Source organism: Eptesicus fuscus, chromosome 5 (assembly GCF_027574615.1).
Source record: "Eptesicus fuscus isolate TK198812 chromosome 5, DD_ASM_mEF_20220401, whole genome shotgun sequence".
Taxonomy (NCBI): domain Eukaryota; kingdom Metazoa; phylum Chordata; class Mammalia; order Chiroptera; family Vespertilionidae; genus Eptesicus; species Eptesicus fuscus.
The window spans coordinates 97490197-97516724 of NC_072477.1; positions in this window are offsets into that span (position 1 = coordinate 97490197).

Sequence of the window (26528 nt, forward strand, 5' to 3'; positions counted from 1 at the left end):
AGTACAATCAAATAAGTGTTGTCCTGAAAAAGCATTTACTCCAATAATGCTGTAATTTCCTGGAAATCTTGGGGGTTGGAAAGTGTAAACTAATACTGAAGGCATTCCCCAAAGAGGACCATAAAAGTAACTGCATTAGAGATAATAACTCTCACTTAAACATTTATCTTTTGGACATACTTGTGGAAATATCTAATACTTGAGATTTGACTCACTTGTGCAAGACCGTCTTGTGAGAAAGTTGTTAAGGAGCTTAACAATATAGATACCCACAAAAAACCTTTAAAATACTCAGGGTACCACAAATATGGTGGGAGAGGCTGTCAGCTCTCCACGGACAGAGAGAGAGAGAGTGATTAGGGAAATGCAGGAGATTATGGTACTTTAGCTTTGTCTTGAAAGATGGATAACATCAGGTAAAGACAAACCTGTTAAGCAATATGAGGAAAGATAGAACTTCACAGTGACTCAGGACGGCCATTCTCATGGGTTATGTTCCTACCTTATACCCCCAGAGAAATAGTCTATTGGGTTATTGGGGGGGATTTTGAAGCCTAGGTTATGGAAGGAGGATGTTGCCAAAATATGTTGTGAGCTAGATGCTGTCCTTATTTCCCCAAAAAGGTTGAAAACTTATGTCTATACAAAACTTGTAAATACATTTGTAATTGCCAAAACTTGGAAGCAACTAAGATGTCCTTCAATAGGTGAATGGATCAACAAACAGTGCTACCTCCATACAATGAAATATTATTAAGCAATAAAAAGAAATGAACTATCAAGCCAGTAAAAGAGATGAAGGAACTTTAAAAGCACATTGCTAAGTGAAAGAAGCCATTCTGAAAAGGCTATAGACTGTATAAATCCAATGAGATCACATTCTAGAAAAGGCAAATCTATGGAGATAGCAAGTAATAAGATCAATAGTAGCCAGGGGTTAATGTGGAGGGAGGAATGAATAGGCAGAACACAGTATTTTTCAGGCAGGAAAGATGTTCTGTATGATAATATAGAAGTGAATACATGTCAGTATACACCTGTCAAAATCTATAGAATGTATGGATTTACAAAGAGTGAACTATGGACTTTATTGTAAACTATGGACTTTATATATCCCCAATTCGGTGAAGGAAAGCAGCAGAGCTTGGAGGCCATCATGTGCCACCAGCCCATCACCGTCAGTGTTTTCTGGCTATCCGCCTGAGACCCACATGATTGGCAAGCTGTTAGAGGACAAGAAAAAAGCCAAGAATCATCACAGGAGAGAATGATCTGCTATTTGATGCTTCTGGCTTTTAAATTCTCTTCTCTCTCTCTCTCTCTCTCTCTCTCTCTCTCTCTCTCTCTCTCTCTCTTCTTTTTTCTTCAGTATTTCTCTAAGTGTGGTCTCTAAACCAGCAGCATCAGCATCACCTAGTAAGTTGTTAAAATGCAAATTATCAGGCCCCACCCCAGATCTACTGAATTAGAAACTTTTAGATTGGGGTTCAGCAGCCTGAGTTTCAACAAGCAAATTTTTTTCCTTTCTATTCAAGAGGGGCTTTGTATGTGATGCCTGTCATTTAGCAAGGCAAACCATTGCACATGAAGGGAGTCACCAGCTGTCCTAAAGTGTCACAATTGCTATATTGATTCCCATCTGTCTCCATGTGTTTATTGATTTGGAAAATAAAATAAAAGATATGTGAATAATATTATATATGATATTATAATTATGCTATAATATAATATAGTATGTGATATTATAGCAAATCATAATAGCTCATGTAGGCTGTTGGTTCTTTGTTATTAAAATACAGCAGAGGGCATTTCAAACCTCTGGTCATTGATTTGAGAAGTGGAGCAGTGATTTCAGTCCATTGTAGGAACCCAGCTCCCTTTGCTTAAATAAAACACAATTCTGCCCTCCACATAATTACAGACCTTCCTCCCGACACAGTCCTCACCCCATGAGGTGAGAAAACAATCATCAGGTTAAATTTTTTAAAGAAGAAAATATCAGATTAAGAAACAATTTTCATGTGCAAAACAAAAATTTGATTTCAAAATACATTTCTTTCCAATAAACAAAGGCATCATTTTTGTAAGTTAGAGGTTAGTGGTGAGTGAAAGAGTTTAAAACATGGCTCAGCACTTAAATTGCATAAAACAATGCAGAGGTTCAAGGCAAAGGGGCAATGTAAATGTATTTCCACACTGAATTTTCACCTTGGTATTGCAGTCCAAATTCGTCATACGTATTGGGGAGAGATTGTCAGGGCTCTAAAATGAATCTGAGCCCCCAGGGATAATTAAGGCCTCCTTTTGCAGATAGAAATCTGTTCCTATGTCCTGGGCATGGAGGGCTGGCTATTCCTCTGAGACCACGGATCCCTCATGGCTCCACCTGCCCCATGCCTGTGGCCTTTTAATTTACTTGTCCTATCCCTGGGCACCTCCAGGCCTCTTCACCCCAATATGAGAGGCTAAGTCCTACCCATCCTTCAAGTTTCAGTTTATATGCAACTCACAGAGGAACACTGTGACCACCAGACAAATTTCTACCCCTTTGCTCGGCTTCTCCATGGTGTCCTGTCTCCTTTTCCTAATACAGAGTGTATTGAGGTATTTATAATTTACTTCAAAATCATCAGCAGTGAGAGTGTAAAATTATTTGTGCCAGTTAGTTGCAAGGTTGCCACCTAAGCAGGTATTATCATCTAACACATGGAAAACAATCTAATTAAAAATGGGCAAAGGACCTGAACAGACATTTTTCCAAAGAAGACATACAAATGACCAACAGGTACATGAAAAGTACTCAGCGTCACTAATCATCAGGGAACTGATAATCAAAACTACAGTGAGATATCACCTTGAACCTGTTAGAATGGCTATCATAACAAAAGAAAAGAGATAGCTCTAGCCAATTTTGCTCAGTGATTAGAGTGCCAGCCTACAGACTGAAGGGTCTCGGGTTTGATTTGGTCATGGACACCTACCTCAGTTGCAGGCTTGGTCCTCGACCCCGGTTAGGGTGCCTGCAGAAGGCAACCAATCAATGTGCCTCTCTCACATGGATGTTTCTCTCTCTGTCTCTCCCCCTCACTTCCATTCTCTCTTAAAAAAAAAAAAGGGAAAAAAGAAAAGAGATAAGTGTTGGTCAGGATGTGGAAAAGGGAACCCTCATGCATTGTTGGTGGTATTATAAATTGGTGCAACCACTATGCAAAACAGTATGGTGATTCATAAAAAAATTAAAAATAGAACTACTATATGATCCAGCAATCGCACTTATGGGTATTTATCCAAAGGAAATCAGTATCTCAAAGAAATATCTGGTTATTACAGCATTATTTATGATAGCTAAGATATGGAAACAACCTAGGTGCCCATTGATGGATGAATGGATGAAGATGATGTATAATATATATAGAAAGATATCTACATATCATATATATTGTATATATATATCATACATCTTCATATACTGCATATGATATATATCATACATATTCATATACTAGTATTGGGGCCTGCATGGGAATAAACATTTGTTCAATAAATGTCTCTATGTGGAGTAAAATTTTATCTAAGGCATGCTTTTATTATAAAGTGGAGGGGGTAAGCAACTTTCAATCCCTTGAAATTTCTTCAAGGCTGTTGCAGCCTCCCTAAAAGAACCCAGGGGATAGGCAAAACCTGATTGTGCCTACTTGCCTTACGTCTGGTTGTTCCTGGTCAATTGTCAGCTCTAAGAGGGCAGGGGCCACTTCTTAAACAAATAACAGGAGCAAAATACATTTTGGAATAAATGTCCGAAGTGTTCAGGCTTGCCAGGACAGCCACATGAAGCAGGTCGAAGAAAATATAAACAGACTTGTAAAAAATCTGAGAATACATTGGCCAAGGAAAGATGGTGTTTTAATGTAAATTCACTCAAAAGAAGGTTGGCAAGTAGAAAAATGGCAAGAATTTTCATGATCTGACATATACCTTATTATTTATTGATTTATTAACTTTTAGAATACTTTACTGACTTTTAGAAAGAGAGGAAGGGTGACGGAGAGAGAAACATCAATGTCAGAGTGCAACATCCATGGGCTGCCTCTGCATGCCCCTATCAGGGCCAAAACCCCAGCATGTGCCCCAATCAGGAATTGAACCAGTGACCTCCTGGTGCACAGGATGACACCCAATCAACTGACACACACTGGCCAGGACCTCTGACATATTTTAATTGAAAAATTATTATTATTATTATTATTATTATTATTATTTGGAATTTGAGCTTTGGTCCTTCTTTTCTGTAATTTGAAATTCTCTGCTTCCATAATGATTGGAGATTATGTATGAATATGGAGAGAGGAGCAGCTATTTTCAGTAGTTTTAAATTATTGAATTCATTATTAAGTTATCCCAGACCTCAGTTTCTGTCATTTTCTTATGCTTCTATGTCAGCAGGGTAAAATAAACAGCATATGCAAGGAATAGAAACCAGGGAAAAGCCCCAAGTACAGATGTGTGATGATGATTATCTGTTAGACTGAACTAAGAGGCAGCCAGCATTTCTTCTTTCATCAGGAGAGAGCTGGGACCTGTCCTCGTAGCCAAAAGCTCTTCCTACTGACCACTGATTACTTCAGGACAATGACGTGTCCTGCCCTGTAGCTCGCTTTTTTATTTTTATTTTTTGCCAACCAGGCGTTGAAAGCTAATCAATGTTGCTATGGATTCTGCTCTCAAGCTCCTTGCACAGTAGCCATTGGCCACATGTGTCTACTGAGCCCTTGAAATGTGGTTAGCCTGAAGTGAGATGCACTCTAAGTACAGAGACACTCTGAGATTCAAACACTTAGTATAAAAAATATAATATCTCAGTTATGTTTACATTGATTACATGTTAAAATAATATTTTAGAAATAACTAGACTTTGGGTAGTGAGCACACAATGCAATATAGGAATGATGCATTATAGAATTGTACACTTGAAACATATTATAATGTTATAATCAATGTCACCCCAATAAATTTAATTTGTAAAGAACTCACACGTTTCTTTTGACTTTTTAATGCAGACACTAGGAAATTTTAAATCATGTATGATATTTGCATTGTATTTCTATGGGATAGCATTGTAGCATTGCTCTAAAAAAGGGGGTCTGTTTGAAAATTAGCTGAGAAGATGAGGCTGGGGGCTGTCTGTGCTTTGGCACTCTTTGCTGGCTCTGGGCCCTGGCCATCCAGGGTTTCTGCTAAGGCTGCCTTCTGAACCATCTCAGACCAGGTCTAAAGTCCTTTCCTTCTGCTTAAGGCCAAGTTTTTCAGGCCTCTGCTCTGTGCCAGGTGACAGCCAGCTAATGTGATAAATTCATCCTTGTGAAGGAGTGGTAGATGCTGTTGGATTAATGAGTTCTCCTTTTCTGTGTCCCAGTCCTGCAACTCTGCAGGGTCCTTCTGGATGATGGTTTTTCATTCATTTGGTAAGTATTGAGTACTGACCATGTGCCAAACATTGTTAGTCAGTCTTCTGGCCAGAGAGATTCACTGTCTTCTGAGAGAAAGTTTCAACGCAGTGAACAAGATTCTGGAGGAGCAGAGTTCAGGTATCTACACTAATAAAAGAGAAACATGCGAATTAACCATCACTCTGCTATGCCCACAAGCCACGCCCACAAGCTAATCAGGAGTGAGTATGCAAATTAACCCAAACAAGATGGAGGCCAGCCATGGAGCTGGAGCAAGCAGGAGGCTTGGGTTGCCCCGGCAATGAAGAAAGCCAAGCTTCCCGCCCGCCTGGCTGGCCCTGGCCTCTGCTCAAGGCTACAAAGTTTCAATTATAGAAGATAAATAAATCCTAGATACTTGCTTCCAGCCAGCCCTGGCCTCCACTCAAGGAGGCGCTGAAAAAGCAAAAAAAAGAAAAAGAAAAAAAGGAGGGGCTGGGACCTTGGGTCGCTGGGGGGTGATCAGGCCAGGATGGGATGGCAGGGGTCATTGGGGGTAAGCAGACCGGCAGGGGGGCCAGTTGGGGATGAGCAGGCCATCAGTGGGGGTCAGTTGGAGGTGATCAGCACAGCGGGGGGGGGGCAGTTTGGAGTGAGCAGACCAGCAGGGGGGCAATTGGGGGTGAGCAGGCCAGTGGGGAGGGGAGTTGGGGGCAAGCCAGCAGGGGGGAAGTTGGGGGTGATCAGGCTGGCGTGGGGGGAGTATTTGGGGGCGAGCAGGCCAGCAGTGGGGGGCAGTTGATGGCGAGCAGGCTGGCAGGCAGAGTGGTTAGGGGCAATCAGGCAGGCAGGTAGGCAGGTGAGCAGCTGGAGCCAGCAGTCCCAGATTGTGAGAGGGATGTCTGACTGCCGGTTTAGGCCCGATCCCTGTAAACCGGCAGTAAGACATCCTTCGAAGGGTCCCAGATTGGAGAGGGTGCAGGCCTGGCTGAGGAACACCCCTCCCCCCATGCATGAATTTCGTGCACCGGGCCACTAGTATACAAATAAATGGGTTTAAAATCTGGGAATATTATGTGACTTCATGCTCAGAAAGACCCAGGGGCCATCACAGGAGAGCCAGAGTTTGAGAAACATTTGAACTGTGAACAAGTGGTCTCTAAGGGAAGAAGTGAGGAAACAGATTTCTATAGGAGGAAATAGTAGTCACAGAAGCACAGAGCCTGGAGTGTCTTGACTCATTGTCGAGTGGGAATTTCAAGCTCCCTAATCCAGGGCAGGGCATTAGGTATTCCCCAACTATGGGCTTATCTAAAGAAATTTTTCCAACTCTTGCTTCTAGGTACTAAAGAGAAAGAAGTAACATCATTAATAACTGATAAAGGTTATTTCTGCACAAGTATTAGAACAGAGGTGAACCATTGTTGAACAAAGGTTTCCAGGACTTCTTAGCTTTCATGGTAACTAAATCAGAAAACTCCAGGAGAGAGTGATGACTAATTTCATGTGAAGTACTTGAAGCTCCTAAATTAGAATAATCCCTTACTTATGATTAAAAGATGGAAAAAGGTGGGGGAGGAAGAACCCTATCTTACCTTATAATAGACAAATATGCAAATTGACCGCACCTTCGCTACGCCCAAGGCACGCCCACCAACCAAGCCACGCCCATCAACCACGCCCACCAGGAAACCGTTGCAGGGACGCTGGGGCCAGTGGCTTACCGGGCCTTGGGCGCCAGCCGGGTGCCTGGGATCGGAGCAGGGACTCGGCTGGGGTGCGGCGGAGCCCAAGGACCGGAAAGCCGCCCGGGGCTTTCCGGGCCTTGGGCGCCAGCCGGGTGCCTGCGATCGGAGCAGGGACCCGGCTGGGGTGCGGTGCGGCGGAGCCCAAGGACCGGAAAGCCGCCCGGGGCTTTCCGGGCCTTGGGCGCCAGCCAGGTGCCTGCGATCCGAGCAAGGACCCGGCTGGGGTGCGGCGGAGCCCATGGACCGGAAAGCCGCCCGGGGCTTTCCGGGCCTTGGGCGCCAGCCGGGTGCCTGCTCCGATCACAGGACCCGGCTGGGGTGCGGTGCGGCGGAGCCCAAGGACCGGAAAGCCGCCCGGGGCTTTCCGGGCCTTAGGCGCCAGCCGGCTGCCTGTGATCGAAGCAAGGACCCGGCTGGGGTGCGGCGGAGCCCATGGACCGGAAAGCCTTGGGCGCCAGCCGGGTGCCTGCTCCGATGGCAGGAGCGAGCCGACCTGGGGGTCTGCTCCTGCAATCGGGTCGCAGGGACGCTGGGTGCAGCTGAGCCCAAGGCCACCGCCCAGGGCCAAACTGGGACCCTGAAAGAAGGTAGAAGGCAGTGGCCACAGCCAAGGCCTGGGTCCCTGGTGCCGGCAGAAAACTGGTGCAGGCAGCCAGGTGAATGAAGGTCTATTGCACGAATCTTCATGCAAACGGGCTACTAGTTACTCATAATAGGCAAATGTAGTATTGTAAGCAGTAGTTTCTTGGCCCATATGAAATCAGCAATAGTCTGGAGGTAAGACCCTATGGTTGTGTCTGGGGCCTCTCCTCCTCTCTTGAAGTCAGGAGTGGTTGGCAGCTACAGTGTGTGGGTGGGTACAAAGCACTCCAGTACAGGGCCATGGGAGCCCTGGGATCTTCCCTGTGGGGATTTCCTGGAAGGCCTCACCAGGTGCTGGCCAGTGCCCTCCCTTCGGCTGGGGTTTTCTTAGTCGGTTAGATTGGTGCTCCTTGGGGTCTCCAGACCCAGGCCTGTTCTGGCCATGGTCCCTGTCTTTCTTAGAAATTAAAAAAAAAAAAATCTTAGAAAAGAGTATAGTTTCTACCCTCCAACTTTCATTTGGAAAATTTTAATCTTATAGAAAAGGTAAAAAAAATTGCTTAATGAATACCAATATACCATATTTTTTCCCATGTAGAAGATGCCCCCATGTACAGTATAAGATGCCCCCCACTTTTCCAACACAAAATTAAGAAATAAATATTTTAAACATTTTGCTAGTTTTCCTCTTAAGGCCTTCTTCTTTTTTGGCATCTTAAGGAGTTGTTCTTCCTGTTTTCTCCACTCTCTGATCATACACTCAGTGGGAGGAGGTCCAAATTGTCTCTCTGCAGCTCTATTTCCATGCTTTTCTGCATAGCTGATTACATTCAATTTGAATTTTGCAGAGTACGACAATCACTTACCAATATTTATCTTTTTGTTTATTGACATATTGACGGGCTCAGAATGCTCTGGTCCATGTTGCATCTGCACACTCTCCACCTCCACCTCCACCTCCAGTTACGGCAGCGGCTGACATCAGTAACAATAAGGCTCATGATTGGAGGAAGCCTGTTTAACAAGGTATGGGCAGCTACACATCCCCAGGGCTCCTTCCTCAGCTGACTTCCATGTATAAAACACCCTTTGATTTTTAGTCTAAGGATTTTAGGAAAAAATAGCGTCGCCTACACAGAAAAATACAGTACCCTTTCACCATTGTTAATGATGCTAACATCAAGGACACACCCTTGCTCGCTCTCTTTCTCTCTCTCCTCTACCTCCCTCTCAATCATTTTCTCCTTCCCAACCCCTTTCTCTCTTCCATTTGAAAATTAGAGATACCACAACAGTTTGCTCCTAAATATTACAGCCTGTATCTCCTAAGAATAAGGATATTCTTCTATGTAATCAAAATAACATGATCACACCCAAGAAATTTAGTGTCAATATGATCCTATCTAATAAAAGAGTAATATGCAAATTGACCATCACTCCAAGACACCAGATGGCCGCCCCCATGTGGTCAAAGATGGCTGCCCCCAGGTGGACACAAGATGGCCACCACAAGATGGCTGGCAGGGGAGGACAGTTGTGAGCAGTTGGGGATGAACAGGCCGGCAGAGGAGGGCAGTTGGGAGAGACCAGGCCAGCAAGGAAGGACAGTTGGGGGGGGGGGGACCCAGGCTTGTAGGATTGTAGGAGAGAGCAGTTGGGGGGACCAAGCCTGCAGGACAGAGCAGTTGTGGGAGATCAGGCAAGCAAGGAGGGTAGCTAGGGGTGACCGGGCCAGCAGAGGATGGCAGTTGCGGGAGACCAGGCTAGCAGGGGAGGGCAGTTTTGGGGGGACCAGGCCTGCAGGGGAAGGCAGTTGGGGGTGGGGGGACCAGGCCTGAGGGGAGGGCAGTTGTGGGCAATCAGGCCAGCAGGGAGGACAGTTAGGGGTGACCGAGCCAGCAGAGGAGGGCAGTTGGAGAGACCAGGATAGCAGGGGGGGAAGCTTGGTATGGGGGCCAGGCCTGCAGTGGAGGACAGGTTGGGGGGGGGGGGGACCCAGGCCTGCAGGGGAGGGCAGTTGGGGGGAGGGCAGTTGGGGGGGACCAGGCCTGTAGGGGAGGGCAGTGGTGGGCAATCAAGCCAGCAGGGAGGGCAGTTAGGGGTGATCGGGCCGGCAGAGGAGGGCAGTTGGGGGAGACCGGGCCAGCAGAGGAGGGCAGTTGTGGGCAATCAAGCCAGCAGGGAGGGCAGTTAGGGGTGACCGGACCAGCAGAGGAGGGCAATTGGGGGAGACCAGGCTAGCAGGGGAGGGCAGTTGTGGGGGGACCAGGCCTGCAGGGGAGGACAGTTGGGGGGGGGACCCAGGCCTGCAGGGGAGGGCATTTGGGGGATACCAGGCTTGCAGGGGAGGGCAGTTGGGGGGGCCAGGCCTACAGGGGAGGACAGTTAGGGGTGACCAGGTCAGCAGGGGAGGGCAGTTAGGGGTGACCGGGCCAGCAGGGGAGGGCAGTTAGGGGCAACCAGACTGGTAGGGGAGGGCAATTAGAGGTGACCAGGTCGGCAGGAGAGGGCAGTTAGGGGCAATCGGGCCGGCCGGGGAGCAGTTAGGTGTCAATCAGGCTGGTAGTAGAGTGGTTAGGGGGTGATCAGGCTGGCAGGCAGAAGCAGTTAGGGGCAATCAGGCAGAGGCAGGCGAGTGGTTGGGAGCCAGCAGTCCTGGATTGTGAAAGGGATGTCCGCCTGCCCGTTTAGTGGGATCGGGCCTAAACGGGCGGTCAGACATCCCTCAAGGGGTCCCAGATTGGAGAGGGTGCAGGCTGGGCTGAGGGACCACCCCCCTCCACCCCCGTTGCACAAATTTCATGTACCGGGCCTCTAGTCTAATATAGAATCCATATTCTAAGTTTCCTAATACCTTAAGTAGTATCCTTTAGAGCTGTTCATAAAAGTTCTCACATTGCATTTGGTTGAATTATTTTTAGTCTTCCTTATTATGGAGCAATCCCTTACCTTTTATTTATTTTTTATTTTTTTGCAGGTTTTGTTGGTGGTGGTTTGTTTGTTTTGGTCTCTCATGACATTAGATGTCACGATATGATAGTTTTTTGAAGGACCCAGGCCAGTGTTCTTGTGGCATGTCCTCATTGCGGATTTGTCTGATGAGCCCTGATATCAGCCCAGGTGAAATATTTTGGCAAGAACACCACTTCAGTGACTCATGTCCTTCCCATTGCGTCTCAACAGTTTGTGAGGAGTATAGACTTTTATGAGTTATGTGCTTGAAATTTTCCAGATGGGGAATAACCCTGAATAGTTTCACCTACACAGCCCAGATGTGGTGAATAAGACACCACTGAGTGGTCTGCATCAGTCCAGTTATTTTTTTATTAATAAGGCATAGAAAATGAAAGAACACATTCTTTTGGGAATCCTTTTAGGGATAGAAATGGATTCAACTCTCTCTCCTTCTCTCTCTCTCTCTCTCTCTCTCTCTCTCTCTCCATTCCCTTGGGTTACTAGTGTGATGTGAATATTATGTTAATCACCCTCTTGCTGCCTCACTAGCTCATATGAATGAAATATTCCACCTGGCACACAGTTCTGCCTGCACAGTGCTGGCCAGGGCTTCCTTGCTGCCCTGGGGAGCCATCTGCTTCCCTTGCACATGTGGAGTTGAACTTTTCTTCTCCTCTTTTATTCTGCTTAGTAAGCAGACCCTGACCAGCAACACCTGCATCCTATTCACTTTGCAACCAGAGCCAAAGGGTAAAAAGGCTGGTCTGCTAGGGGGATGGGCTGGGGCAGCATGGGAATGGCTGGGCTTCTCTGTTTCTCTTTTCTGATCAAGAGAGGCAACTGGGAGTTTCACGGAGACTCTTGTCAAAGCTCAGTAGATAATGATGCTTATTGTTTATTGATTGATATGTACATTCTTGTTAATGCTCATTGATGGGCAGCCCATTAGTAGCCCCTGCTTCCTTGCTATGTCCCTTGTAGTCAAAGACAAATTTAACCCTTTATTAGGGTCCTAATAAAGCAGAATTTGGAACAAAGGAGATAGCAAAACCACATGGTTTCCTTCCCAAATTCAGCACACTGAGCACCTACATCCTACAAGCATTGACACACACATATACCTATTGCTTAAATAAACACATCACTAGTTTAAGAATAAAATCATTAGTATGAACACCAAATACCCTGGCAGTCACTTGCAGTGGAAACAGGTTCAGCAAATGGACATAAACATTTCCAGATAAGCCTGCACCACAGTCACTATTGCCCTAATTATATTTGTTTTTCTATAAACAAACATTTAGGCTGCATTTTCCATCCCTTTCTCAAGCTGGGCATGAGCTTGCCTGCTGAGTAATAGCATTGGATTGTGACTTGCCGTCCAGTGGTTCAGCAGTTAGTCCAAGGGTTGTGCATCCATGTGTGAACATGCATTTCACACTCAAGAGTCACGAACAAAACAATGCTAATGCTTATTTACTGAGCACATACTGGGTTCTGGGCCCTGTGCTAAGTGTTCTATGGACATCTCATTTTTTTCTCCCCCTTTTAAGGTAGTTAGTAGATAGAAGACTGAAAGTAAAACACTGGCCATAGATGCTTCAGTGGATAAACAATATGGTCTATACATACAATAAAATATTATTTGGCCTTTAAAAAAAGGAATTCTGATACATGCTATAACATGGATGAATCTTAGAGATATTACACTAAGTGAAATAAGCCAGACACAAAAAGACAAATGTTGTATGATTCCTCTTATATGAGGTTCCTAGAGTCATCAAATTCATAGAGACAGAAAGTAGAATGCTTTTTACCAGAGGCTATAGGAGGGGGAAATGAGGTGTTAATGTTTAAAGGCGATAGATTTCAATTGGGGAAAATGAAAAAGTTCTGGAGATGGATAGTGGTGATGGTTGCACAAGAATGTGAATGTACTTAGTGCCACTTAATATACACTTAAAAACAGTTAAAATGGTAAATTTTGTTATGTATATTTTGCCACAATAAAAAAAAATAAAAGTACTGTCATGAGAGAAAATGCTATTACAAACTTTATTATTTGATCATTTTGAGAATGTCTATTCTAAAACTCATTTTATTTATTTATTTTTAAATTTTATAAAATGTATTTTTATTGCTTTCAGAGAGGAAGAGAGGAGAGATAGAAATATCAATGATGAAAGAGAATCATTGATTGGCTGCCTCCTGCACTCCCCCCACTGGGGATCAAGCCCAAAACCTGGGCCTATGTGCCCTGACTGGGAATGGAACCATGACCTCCTGGTTCTTAGGTTGATGCTCAACCACTGAGCCACACCGGCCGGGCTAAAGCTCATATATATATATATATATTTATATTGATTTCAGAGAGGAAAGGAGAGGGACAGAGAGATAGAAACATCAATGAGGAGAAAACGGGTCATTGATTGGCTGCCGCCTGCACGCCCTACACTGGGGATCAAGCCCACAACCCAGGCATATGGCCTGACCAGGAATCAACCGTGACTTCCTGGTTCATAGGTCGACGCTCAACCACTGAGCCACACCAGCCAGGCTCCTTTTTTTTAATACTTACTGTCTGCAGGTTTCTTTTTTTTAAAATTTAATAAATCTTTATTGTTCAGATTATTACAATTATTTCTCCTTTTTTCCCCCATATCTCCCCTCCACCCGGTTCCCACCCCCCCTTCTACCCTTACCTCCCCCCTGCTGTCCTTATACATAGGTGTATGATTTTTGTCCAGTCTCTTCCCATACCCCCCACACAGACACCCCTTTCCCCCTGAGAATTATCAATCCACTCCGATTCTATGCCCCTGATTCTATTATGTTCACCAGTTTATTCTGTTCCTCGGATTTTTAATTCACTTGACTTTTAGATTCACTTGTTGATAGATATGTATTTGTTGTTCATAATTTTTATCTTTACATTTTTCTTCTTTTTCCTCTTTTTAAAGAATACCTTTCAGCATTTCATATAATACTGGTTTGGTGGTGATGAACTCCTTTAGCTTTTTCTTGTCTGTGAAGCTCTTTATCTGCCCTTCAATTCTGAATGATAACTTTGCTGGGTAGAGTAGCCTTGGTTGTAGGTTCTTGCTATTCATCACTTTGAATATTTCTTGCCACTCCCTCTGGCCTGCATAGTTTCTGTTGAGAAATCAGCTGATAGTCGTATGGGTGCTCCCTTGTAGGTAACTAACTGTTTTTCTCTTGCTGCTTGTAAGATTCTCTCTTTGTCTTTTGCTCTTGGCATTTTAATTATGATGTGTCTTGGCATTTTAATTATGATGTGGTCCTCTTTGGATTCCTTTTGTTTGGGGTTCTGTGAGCTTCCTGGACTTGTAAGCCTATTTCTTTCACCAGGTGGGGGAAGTTTTCGGTCATTATTTCTTCAAATAGGTGTTCAGCGTCTTGCTCTCTCTCTTCTTCTGGCACCCCCATAATTCTGATGTTGGTATGTTTGCAGTTGTCCCAGAGGCTTCTTACACTATCTTCAGCTTTCTGAATTCTCTTCTCTTCTTGCTTCTCTGGAGGAGTGTCCTTTGCCTCTTTGTATTCCAAATCTTTGACTTGATTCTTGCGTTCCTCTAGTCTGCTTTTGGGTCTCTGTATAATATTTTTTATTTCAGTCAGTATGTTTAATTTCTAGTTGGTCCTTTTTCATATCCTCGAGGGTCTCATTAAATTTATCGGCCTTTTCCATGAAATTCTTGAAAAACCTTATAATCGTGGTTTTGAACTCTATGTCCATTCGTTTGTTCTCCTCCATTTCTTTTGTTTGTGATCTGTTTCCTTGCCTCCTCATTTTTGCTGCTTCCCTGATTTGGTAGGGTAGCTTTGTGTACTAGGTGTCCTATCGGTTCAATGGGTCAGCCTCCCAGTTACCTGAGGTGGACACTCTTGGTGCACCCCTTTTTGGACTGTCTGTACAGCCTTGTTGTAGTTAAGTCTTGGTTGTTGTTGGTGTCACTGGGAGGAATTGACCTCCAGGCCAATTGGCTGTGAGGACCCGCTGTGTCTATAATGGAAGAATTGCTGTGAAGGAGACAAGTTTATGGGGCAGGACTTGTTCCAGTAGGGCTTTGGTGCTCACTGAGTCTGCCTCTTGAATGTGTCCCTTATGAGAGTGGTTGAAATCTGGTGTCATCTCACACCAACCACTAGATACACTAGTTTTGGGATCTCCAATGGGGTGCAGGTCAGCTACAGTGTGAGGCCACCCAGCAGCAGCTACAGCAAGAACTACAGTTTTCTCCTCTTTGCTTGGGCTTTGGCGGTTTTGGAGCAGTCTGACTGTAGTTGCGGTTTATTTGGTTAAGCTTCCACAGAACAGGCCATTTATATGCAAAAGCCACTGTATGGAGTCTGGGAAGGTTTGTAGAATGTGTGGGGAGGGGTCTCAGGGGCGGGGTCTCAAGGCGTCACTAGGCTAGGGCGTGGCAAACGGCGATGGCTGCTGTCAGCTGTCTCTGCCTTTCCGCATTTCCAAGTCCCTGCGTCCCACACTCCAGTGCAGTAAACAATGATTGCTGGGTGCACCTCTGCAAAAAAGTCACTCTCACTTTCCGACCCGAGGCCGGGGGTCCAGCTTCTCCCAGTAGGCGTCTGGGTCCCCCGTGTGTCCCCAGAAACTGGATTTCAGAGTGATCGGGAGCTTGTCTCCCCTCGGGTTGAAAAAAAGCCGAGCGCCCAGTCGCCCACCACCAGCCCGATTTGCATGCCTCTGTACCTCAGCTTTTCAGCGTTTGGCTCCTTTCTCTTTCCTTCTTAGTTATAAATCTTCCACTCAGCCAGCTTTCCTGTGGTTCTGGGTGGTAGACATTTTGTCTTTTAGTTGTAGTTTTGAAATTGTTGTGCAAGGCAGCAGTTTAGTTGTTTACCTTTGCCACCATCTTGGTTCCTCCCTGTAGGTTTCTTAATAGTAGAGATGGTTTTCTGTGAACTACCTATGTAATATTTCCCCAATGTCCTAAAAAAAGGACTGTATATTTAATGTGCCTCTAAAGCTGTAGAGTAACTTTCCTAAGCTCTCCTGAGTGTTCCTTTTTTGGGTTCACTGCCACTCCCTTCCTAGGACCTCTGAAGAGAAAGGCTCCAGCCTGTCTGGCCTGGTGCCCTTACCCCCTGGGCCTGCAAATCTGAAGACCTGGACCCCTTTTCACCCCAGACGCTGCAGACTCAGAGCCAGAATCCACCCTGCTGGAGATGAGTGGTGGGTTATACGATGTGCGCATTTATAACGTGTGGAAGGCACTTCTCGGACATTTCCATGATGAAGACCATTTCTGAAATACAATGCCTAATTGTTGCCCAAAGTTGTTGATCTCCTCAGAGATGTTTTAAGCGTTGCGTTGCTGCTAGTTAATTGTTAGTCACTGCCATTTTTTAATGTTTCTTACTATCTTCAAGTCCCTTGATTAGCTTACTTGATCCCAGCAACTTAATGGGGTGAACCGTACTATTTTACCATTTTGGGAGGTGAGGAAAACAAGACCACAGCAATAAAGAGATTTGAAGGTGGTGGCTTTCAAATTTGCACAGGCCTGAGAATCACCTGGAGAGCTGGTAAGACAGTTTGCCAACTCCACTCCTAAAGCTGATTCAATGTGTCTGTGGTGGGGCCTGAGAACGGGCATCTCCTACACGCTCCTGGGCGGCGGTGGTGCTTATGCGCTGGTCAGGGGCCACACTTTGAGGGGCACTGGCTTAAGGCCATAGAGTTGTTAAGTAGCAGACACTGGCCCAGTGTTCTGTCCATCTCAAGTCCTGTCTGCTAACTGATGAAAGTGTGTGCAAAAGGGGTTGTGCCAATTCATAACATTGATTCCACAAACCGTTCCTCAAAACTCTGTCATTCTTTCATAATCAGGCAACTATTAACCCCTTGAAGGCAGGGACCATGTTGTTTACCCCTTTCCCTCAAAGCTTCCAGCACAGGAAGCCACAGTGGCTGTTAGTTCATAATAAATGTATACTTTCCCAAGATAAATAATTCATCCTGTCCATCTATTGATTGCTAAGGTGGACTTTCAACCCCTTGGAAAGCTTGTGAGCCAAGTGCTCCTTCCCTGCACCTTCACCTGCTTGGAATGTCTTCATTCTCTTGTAGCTCAGCTTGGACTTGATGGATTGAACGCCTCCCTCTCTCCTGCCTGCAGCCTAGAAGGCTCTGCTTCTGAAAACAAAGTCTATAGCAATACGCTGTAAGACCCATAAATCTCCTTCTAATAAATTGGGCCTGCAGGCTGAGTTAAATATGAAGCCGAATGGCGACGGCTGCTGATAGCAATGCCAACGACAATAAGGAGGCTGCTCACTGTCATCAGGGTGTCCAGAGCAGCTGAGAGTGGCTCAGCCCTGAACCGCCACATCTGTACTGTGTTAATGTCGGCCAGATGACTTCATCAGGATGGGCAGTGTCCTGTGAGGACTCCCTCTCCTCCCCATCTCTCTCTCTCTCTCTCTCTCTCTCTCTCTCTCTCTCTCTCACAGACACAAATTTATTCAATCTCCTACATGAACATATATCCTCAGTGTGTCACAAATCATTTTGACTTTTGTTGTTCTAACTGCCTTTTAGGGTGAATTTTTCAGTTTTGTGGAAAACACAAATAATTATTCAATATGCTTGTGTGTGTGTGTGTGTGTGTGTGTGTGTGTGTGTGATGAGGAAGAGATCCACCTAGGCCCAGGGATCTGCTAGGAGGAAGGTTTGTTGTGTTAGGTCTGAATTCTGGGTTCATTTCAACTCTCCTGACCAGCTCTGTGAGTCCACACTGCCCAGGCACACAGGCCACCGAGGCTACATATCTAGATTGATGGGGTGCCATTTTAATTATTTATGTGTTTTTACTTTCTTAGGCCCTGCCAATAACAATTGGAACTCTCTGGTTTATGTTCTGGCAAATGTAAAAAAAAAAAAACCCACAAAAAAACAGACATATAAAACAGCAGAAACTGCATTTCTGAGGCATCTGTGGAGGTAAGAGGAAAAAGGGAGTTTCTGAATGTATGCTTAGCCACTGGAGTTTTATGTGATAGTTATGTTTTAGAGAGAAGAGAGAAAATGTGTCTGTACCCTGGGAATGTGTGCCCAAGAACAGAGCAAGTGGACTTGGACTTGTGGGGATGAGGTTGTGCAGATCCATGCCATGTCATCTTGGACCCTGAAGCAAAAGGGAAATCCAATGGTGATTCCATCTTTTAGTTTTGATATTTTGTTCACCATGGATTCTTTTGCACTAATTATTACTTTTATGATGTTGCATTAAAGTTTTTTTCAGTGGTCCCAATTTTATTTTTATTTAATGCTAAAAGTTAAAAAAAAAAGTACTGTAAATCTGACAAATGACAGAATGCAGGTGATACTTCCACATCATGATTTTTAAAATATAATCATGATCATAGCTGAGATTACACTCACTTCAGTTTGACATGAGTTGCATCATATATAGAAAAAGTTATCACCTTCAACTTAAAAAAAAAAAGTTAAGGTTAAAAGGTGGCATTAAAGTTTTTTGATGCCACCTTAAAATTTTGCACCTGAGACGATGCCTCACTTTCCTTGTCCTCATATGGCTTTGAGTTTATGTACAATTTTCAGATGCTCACAAGCCAAAAGCCTTGGGTTACAAATAAAGGTCTAAGGCAGTGATTTGGTGAGATGGGTAGGTTTTTTTTTTTTAACCACACCAGCTTAATTCATGAGTTGCTTATTTGCTGGACACTTCCACACCTTCGCTCAGCTTCATGAGAGTAAACACCGCCTAATTCATTTGCACTTTATTCTCCAAATAAGTACCTGGTAGATATTTAAGCAGTATTTGTTAGAACAGCCCTATGAGATTAGCATTGTTATTTTTCTCATTTTACAAATGAGAAAAGTGAGGAAACTGAGATTTTGGAGACATTTGGTAATGATCCAAATTCACGCAGCCAATGAGTGGTGAAGCCCAGGCTGTTGACTCCAAATCCTGTGCTCTTGACAATTCACGCAGCCAATGAGTGGTGAAGCCCAGGCTGTTGACTCCAAATCCTGTGCTCTTGACAAGTGTCCTCTCTACTCTCTTCTGTTGTCACATAGAAGTCAGGATTCTGTCCCTCAAAGTTTCCCATTGCCCATGGGAGTGGGCCTAAGCCATTAGTCGGACATCCCCCAAGGGCTCCTGGACTGCAAGAGGGCGCAGGCCAGGCTGAGGGACTTCCCTGAGTGCATGAATTTTATGCACTGGGTCTCTAGTCTAAAATAAAATACCAGGACCACTGGCCTTCCTGCTGTATTTTATTTATTCCGTAAAATGAGAATACATAGAATTATAACTAGTTACATGTACTTATATACAGCACTCATTTTACCTAGGAAGATTGGTAATTGCCTTCACCTGGAGGGCAAAAGTGCATGAGGAGCCCCAAGGTCTTGGGACTGGCTAAACCAGAGAGAAAGAGGTAAGAAATTCAGCTTCATCAACAGGAAGCAAAATTATCTAGAACAAGGATCAACAAACTTTTCTATAAATGCAATAGTAAGTACTTTGAGCTTGCAGGCCATATGGTCTCGGTTACAACTACTCAACTTGATGGGAGAAAGCAGCCAAAAACAATATGGAAACACATGGGTGTGCCTGTGTTCCAATAAAGCTTTATTTACACAAACAGGCAACAGGCTTTGACCCACAAAATGAGCTGTGATTTGCCAACTCTTAATCTGGAATGCTGTTTCCCTTTACTTAAAGATGTTCTGTTAATTTATCTATATATTTCCAACCAATTATATGGGCCAAGAACAACAATGATGGTTGAAATTTATAGAACATTTATTATTGATTGAACATATATGCAAATATTCTCTCTTGGGCCTACAGAAACCAACCATCCAGTCCTTTTTATCTCTCCTGACACCCTTAATCTAAGTCCATTTTCTCTCACCTTGACTCTTACCATGGAGTCCTAAAGGACATGCCTTCCTCCATGCCTGCCAGAGTGATCTTTTAAAAATGTAAATCAGATCTGATCATCCCCCTATTTAAAATCTTTTGATGATGTGTTATAGCACTTGGGATTAAAACCCACATCTGCCCTGTCAGCTACAGAACACTGCAGGGCCTGGCCCAGGCTGCCTTTTCTCTCTCCCACTGCTGCCTCACCCTCTGGGTTTTAGCCATGTTGGCCTTTTAAAAGTCCCCCCAATTCACTGGCTCCATGCCACCTCCAGCCTTCCCTGAGAGAACATTGCGGTTGCCTCTTCCTGGAATTTTTCCCACACACCTTTTTACTCTTGGTTAATTCTTCAGCATCCATCCCAAACACTTTCTCAAGAGAGCCTTTCCTATCTCCCAGATGAGTCCAGGACCCCCTTTGTTTATTTGACTCTCTAGTATGTTTATTCCTTGTGCTCATTCCCATTGATAAATTATTGCTCATTTATTTTTCAAATGCTTGGGTTCTGTTACACCATGAAATCCATGAGGGCAGTGACAATGACTGTCTTATGCAAGCTATGCCCCAGCATCTAGCAAAGAGCCTGGCACAGAGTGGGTACTCTGGAAATAAGACATTAAGGCACATGGAAATCCATCAAGGCATGATGTATCCCATGGAACCAGAACTCTCGCCCGAGACACCATCACCAGGTTATGTCAATAGAAAAGGAGGAGCCATAAGGAGGCAGGGTGACCAAGAGGCTGAGCATGTCATTCAGCCCAGGGAGAGGTGTGGAAAGGGCAACCACCGCCTGGAGAAAAGAGGGCAGTTATAGAGCCCAGGCCGAGGGACAAGCAAGGGCCTGCTCGGGATTGGGAAGCAGAGGTCTGGGATGGGACAGATAGAGCTGAAGAGACACATTTACCAGAGTCTGGTTAAGAGCTTTCTTCTTATTGTTTCCTAATCTGTTAACATTAACAGTCTGTTACTCAACTCCCAGTGACCCTGGATTGTAACGTACCCCAAAGCCTCTTCAGCTTTTTTCCCCTCCTCTCAACATTTTTAAATACCTTTGGGTGGCATAGCAATTGAATACAAGCCCATTGTTGAGGTTCTCACAGAAGCTTATAAGACACACAATAATAAAGTTTAGCCCTAGCCCGTTTGGCTCAGTGGATAGAGCATTTACCCTGCAGACTAAAGGGTCCTGGGTTCGATTCTGGTTAAGGGCACGTACCTTGGTTGCAGGCTCCTCCCCTGGTCCTAAGCCCTGGTCAGTGCGCGCAGGAGGCAACCAATCGATGTGTTTCTCTCACATTGATATTTCTCTCTGTCTTTCCCTCTCTCTTTCACTCTCCCTAAAAATCAGTGGAAAATATCCTTGGGTGAGGATTAACAAAAACAAACAAAGTTTATAAACTTGAATTTCCATTCTCTGCCATATGGAAGTAGCATGGTGTAGAGTTAATGGGGTGAGATCTGGAGACTAAGAGCTTGAGAATGAATCCCACGTCCTCTGCCTGTAGCTGAGAACCTCATGGAGTCACTTCACCACACTAGGTCCCACCATCTCCATCTGTAACATGGGGAACACCAGAGTGCCTGCCTCAAAGAGTAATTGTGCAGATAACATGGCACAATCCATACACAGGCCAAGAACATTATAAGCACTTAGCAAGTAGTATCGCTAGTATGACTTAAGATCCAGACTATGGGGTGGCCCAAGGAGACTGGGATGATATAGAGGTCATGTTGGGATTCAAAATGTATGTCTCATTTAGGTATGAAGGGGTCTTTGGGAACATTGTGCGGAATATTTCTCTTGGTTCCCCCTGGTTCTAGGACCATAACCAGACAGGGCAAGGAGAATGGGATTTAGTGAAAACCGGACAACCTTTCTCCTTGCCATTGAATTGTCAGCTCCCACTGTCCAGAAGGAAGTTCCCCAGGGAAGAATCACAGGCTTCCTTTTAGGCTCCAAAGGGACACATTAGCAAAGCATGGGGAGCAGAGGGACACTTCTTTGATCTCTGTCCCATCCATTCTTCTCAAAATCACAGACCCAGGACCTCCTGCCAATTTCTGATCTTTTGTTCCAAGTCAATTCATGAACACTCATAAAATGCTTTGAAGACAGAAGCACCACATCAATGCGCCACGATGCCACTGTTATTTTAATAAGTGGAGCCTGCACATATCTCCTTGACATATGAGCTGTTCAAAATATTTGTCTTGTTTTTTTCTTCAGCTACATGGGAAAAGAACTTGCATCGTCTCTCATGTATATGCTGAACATCTACCACTATGTGGAATGAACCTGGTTTCCACAAAAATGTTCGCCTTTTCTCCAACAAAAGAATTGATGTTTCTCTGGGGAATACCTCTCTGTTAGCCAAAACTCAAGTCATTATTTTTAGAGATATGTGTTTTTTAATGTTTAATTTATTGTGATGCTCAAAATGCCAATAAAATGTACTACAATTTCCACAAGGCCAACAAAGTTCAATGCACATTGAGAAGAAATATGTATGTGAACATAATAATGGATTCATAAATGAACACAAAAATAAATTCTACTTAAAGAGGGGAAAGAGAATTGAGGATTTTATTCTCCAGATCTGCTACTAATGGTTATTCTATACCTAGGCTCAAAAGGACCTTTTTAAGAAATTTCTCTGGGAAGTACATTCTACCATGTCATGGCACGTTGCTTTGGTAACTTCGCTAAGCCCTCTGCAAGGGTTACCAACATCAAACATGTTTTCATTTGCTCAGCTTCATTGGCAGCTCTCAACGAGGCACTAGAGCTTGCCTGTGTGCTGATGGCATCATCTGGGCAGAGAATGAGGAGGGCAGTCAGGGGCTGGTGAGCAACCACCAGCCGGTGCTTGGGAACACAGAGTGGGCTCATATGCCCTGGACCTACCTGTGACTGGCACCTGGGAGCATCCCTCACACCTCCTGAAGGCCACAGACTTTGTCACTCTGTACTCCCAGCCTGAGCATTACATCTGGTTAGCCTGGTTTCACCTCTCAGCTGTGAGGAAGGGAGTCCACAGTGTGGTTTGATGGTGGCTGTGCCTCAGGGAAGACACTAATCCATAAACTGGAATACATCCATTCTGTGGGAGGAAGTCAGGGCCTTCCTGGCAGCCGGGGCTTCTCCTCTGTCTTAGGCTGAACGTCTTGGGGTCCTGGTTGGAACTGTTTTCACGATTTCTGCTTCTTTCAAATGTTTCCTTAAAAGTTTATCTGACTTACCACAGACCTGGCTCTCTGGTGTTAGCCAGGGACCCTGACTGAACTCTATCAACTGCCCTTGAACTCCAGAAACCCCACTAACCACTAACCCACTGCAGCCTTCCCCTTCCCTGAAGTCAAGCACCCACTGCCTGTCCCCTACCTGGGACCTCTCATGCACTACCCTGTGGCATCTCTGGCATTGTTCACTCTGTACTGTAATTAAACTTTTCATGCATGCCTTGTTTTTTGGGCTATTTAGTACAGAGCAGGAAAGGAAGGAGCAGTCTGGTTAGATCCACCCCTAGGAATTCCAATCCCAAGATGCCTGCCCAGAACTGGCATTCACTCCACGTCAGTCAGCACCCTCCTGGGGTTGGTTTCTCTGACATGTGGTAGACTACACATATCCTGGAATAGTTTAACACCCCCAAAGCAAGAATATGTTCCAGAACACTCAGTCAAATACCTACTCAGAGAGATCATCTCCACTTGTGGAAAAAGAAATTAATGCATTCAGAGGCCTTTGATCTTTCACAAGAACAAATAGTCCCTGGCTGTCATAAGGGTGTCCTACCACCACCCTCATGCTGGCAATGTGGGCCAATGTAGAAAACTGAGGCTCTTAATTCAGGATGTGGGCATCTGTGGACTCCATTTGAACCAGGGCATTTCTTTGAGCAGTTCTAGGGGGTGACAGACACAGTCTTCCCCAGAACCAAAGGAGTGCTGTGCTTTATGGCATATTTCCAGAAAGTTCCAATTTCACTGGGCATGGCCTACCCTTCCATGTGGTCAGTGCTGAGTCTGCAAGTGGCTTTCCTCCCTCCCACCTGCCCCTCAGGCCTGGCTGTCGGGCAGCCTGCTGCAGAGTGTATTTACAGCTGAAAAGCTGCCCACCTTGCCTTTTATATTGATCTTTAAGGGATCACTCTGTTTCCTCCTCAGGAAAACAAACAGGAGCTGGGTGCCTTTTTCTTGGGACATACTGAGCTCTGTGCAACTGGCTTTGCTGGCAGTTTTGAACACTGGACGGGAAATCCATGCCATTCCCAGGTCCAACCAATTGACCTGTCTCCTGGTCCCCAGCGGCCTCCGCCTGAGAATGCTGTTTCTCCTCCCCCAGGTAGCTGGGCTCTCGGCTGGAGGAGCCTAGGAGCACAGACACTCATCCATATATAATTGATGACATAATAAAAGCTACTCTGGCTGCAGGAGGAAATATGATATGGCATAAATCACCCTGCCAGGGCGAGAATGAAATTGAGACCCAAAATTTAAAAATAAGCACTGCACTTCTGCTCATTAAGTCATCATCAAGCCCAACCAGTGTAGCTCAGTGGTTGAGTGTTGACCCATGAACCAAGAGGTCAGTGGTTCGATTCCTGGTCAGGGCATATGCTGGGGTTTAGGGGTCAATCCCCAGTAGGGGGCATGCAGGAGGCAGCCAATCAATGTTTCTATTGCTGTATCCCTCTCCCTCCCTCTCTCTCTAAAAATCAATAAAAACATATATATATATATAAATCAATAAAAACATACATACATATATGTGTGTGTGTGTGTGTGTGTGTGTGTGTGTGTATGTGTGTGTATACATATATATAAAGCCAGCGACCATAACACTGTAACAACCAGAATGGCTGGTCGCTATGACGCCCACCTCGGCCAGTGAACCGGCTGATCAGGGGGCGGGGCTGGCTGGCCTACCTCCTGTGGCCCCCTCCCCCTAGCCGGCCCCGCCCCTGATGGGCCCCCACCACCTGATCAGCCTGAAGGCTCTCCCCCTGTCTGGCCTGCCCCTGATTGCCACCCCCTACCCCAATAGGGGGCAGGGCTGGCTGGCCAACCTCCTGTAGCCCCTCCCCCTGGCTGGCCCCACCCCAGATTGGCCCCCCCCACCCCAATCAGGTGCAGGGCCAGCCAGCCAACTGCCTGCAGCCCCTCCCGCCAGCTGGCCCTGCCCCCAATGGGCCTCCACCACCCTAAGGGCCTGTAGCCCTTCCCCTCAGCCAGCTCCACCCCTGATCGCCCCCCCCCTCCCCACACCAATTGGGGGTGGGGATGGCTGGCCAACCTCCCACGGCCCCTCCCCCGGCCACTGACCCCCGATCAGCCCCTCCACCCCAATTGGGGGTGGGGCCCGTTCACCAATCTCCCACAGCCCCTCCCCCCAGCTGGCCCGGCCCCAATTGTGCCCTGATCAGGGCAGGCCGGCAGGCCAACCTTCCACCATCTTCTCCTCCTGACAGGCCCAGCCCCAACACGCTGATTGGGGCCAGGCCGGCTGCTCCCCACCCATGCATGAATTTGTGCACTGAGCCTCTAGTATATATATAAAAGTAATCATCAGATAAGAGAATCTTCTCAATCATAAAACCTCTGACCAAAGAGGGGGAAAGCACCCCCTTGTGCTCAGGGGACTTGGAAATGGTTCTTTGTGGGGTTCTTCTGTGTGCTGGACACCCTGCGGGTGACTCCTCCTGGTTTCATCCCCCCAACAAGCTGACTAGGAGGCCCCTATAGGAGAAATTGGAAAACTGAGACTCAAATAATTAAGAAATCTGTCTGATGTCAAACAATAATGTGCATGGAATTCTAATCTGAATCTTAAATTCCAGGTCCCCTTCCAATACCACATAGTGGAAATGAGTCAGGGAGGACTGGGGGACACATGCTGAGACTTATAGGAGGGTAGAAGGTTTGGGATTCCCCATGAGAGCAGAGAGGGGCTGAGAAGGACGCAAAAACAAAACAGGCAGAACCTGCACCGTCTGACAGACAGCTGGGGGCCCTAGTAGGGCAGAATCTGCAAACCTTATACTTTCTGAGCAAAACATGTAACTGCAACCCCTATTTTGAAAGCATTCTCTGATATGGCAACCTGCATGTTGTGATGCCTAAAGATGGTTTTTATTTCTTTTTTTAATTTATTTTATTAAATTGATTGGGGTGATATTGGTCAACATGAACATACTAGGGGCCCAGTGCATGAATTCATGCACCTTGAAAGGAACTGTGGACCATGAGGCTATGGTAGGCAAAGGGGTGGGTCTCAGCCCATCCTCCACACCCTTGACCGGCTCCTCCCATCATGCACACACCCCTGTCCCCTGTCTGCTGGCAGCCCTGCTCCTACCATCGCTGCTCCTATACACTGACAATGCCAGCCCTGCTGGCACCTGCTAATGGCACAGAGTGATTGGGGCCTGGGCCAGCAATGGGTGTGAGCAGCGGCTGCTACTCCAATCACCCCTCAGGAGCAGGGGGAGGTGGAGAAGCCTTCGGGGGCTATCAAGGCCGGCAGTCACTGCTCGCACCTGCTGATGGTGCTGAGCGATCGTGACCAGCGCCAGCTGCGGGTGCGAATGCCAGGCAGGACCACAGCATGTGGAAGCAAAGAATTTTTATTTATTTAATTTTTAAATATATTTTTTATTGATTTTTTACAGAGAGGAAGAAAGAGGGATAGAGAGTTAGAAACATCGATGAGAGAGAAACATCACTCAGCTGCCTCCTGCACACCCCCTACTGGGGATGTGCCCACAACCAAGGTACATGGCCTTGACTGGAATCGAACCTGGGACCCTTGAGTCCACAGGCCAACACTCTATTCACTGAGCCAAACTGGTTAGGGTGGGAGCAAAGAATT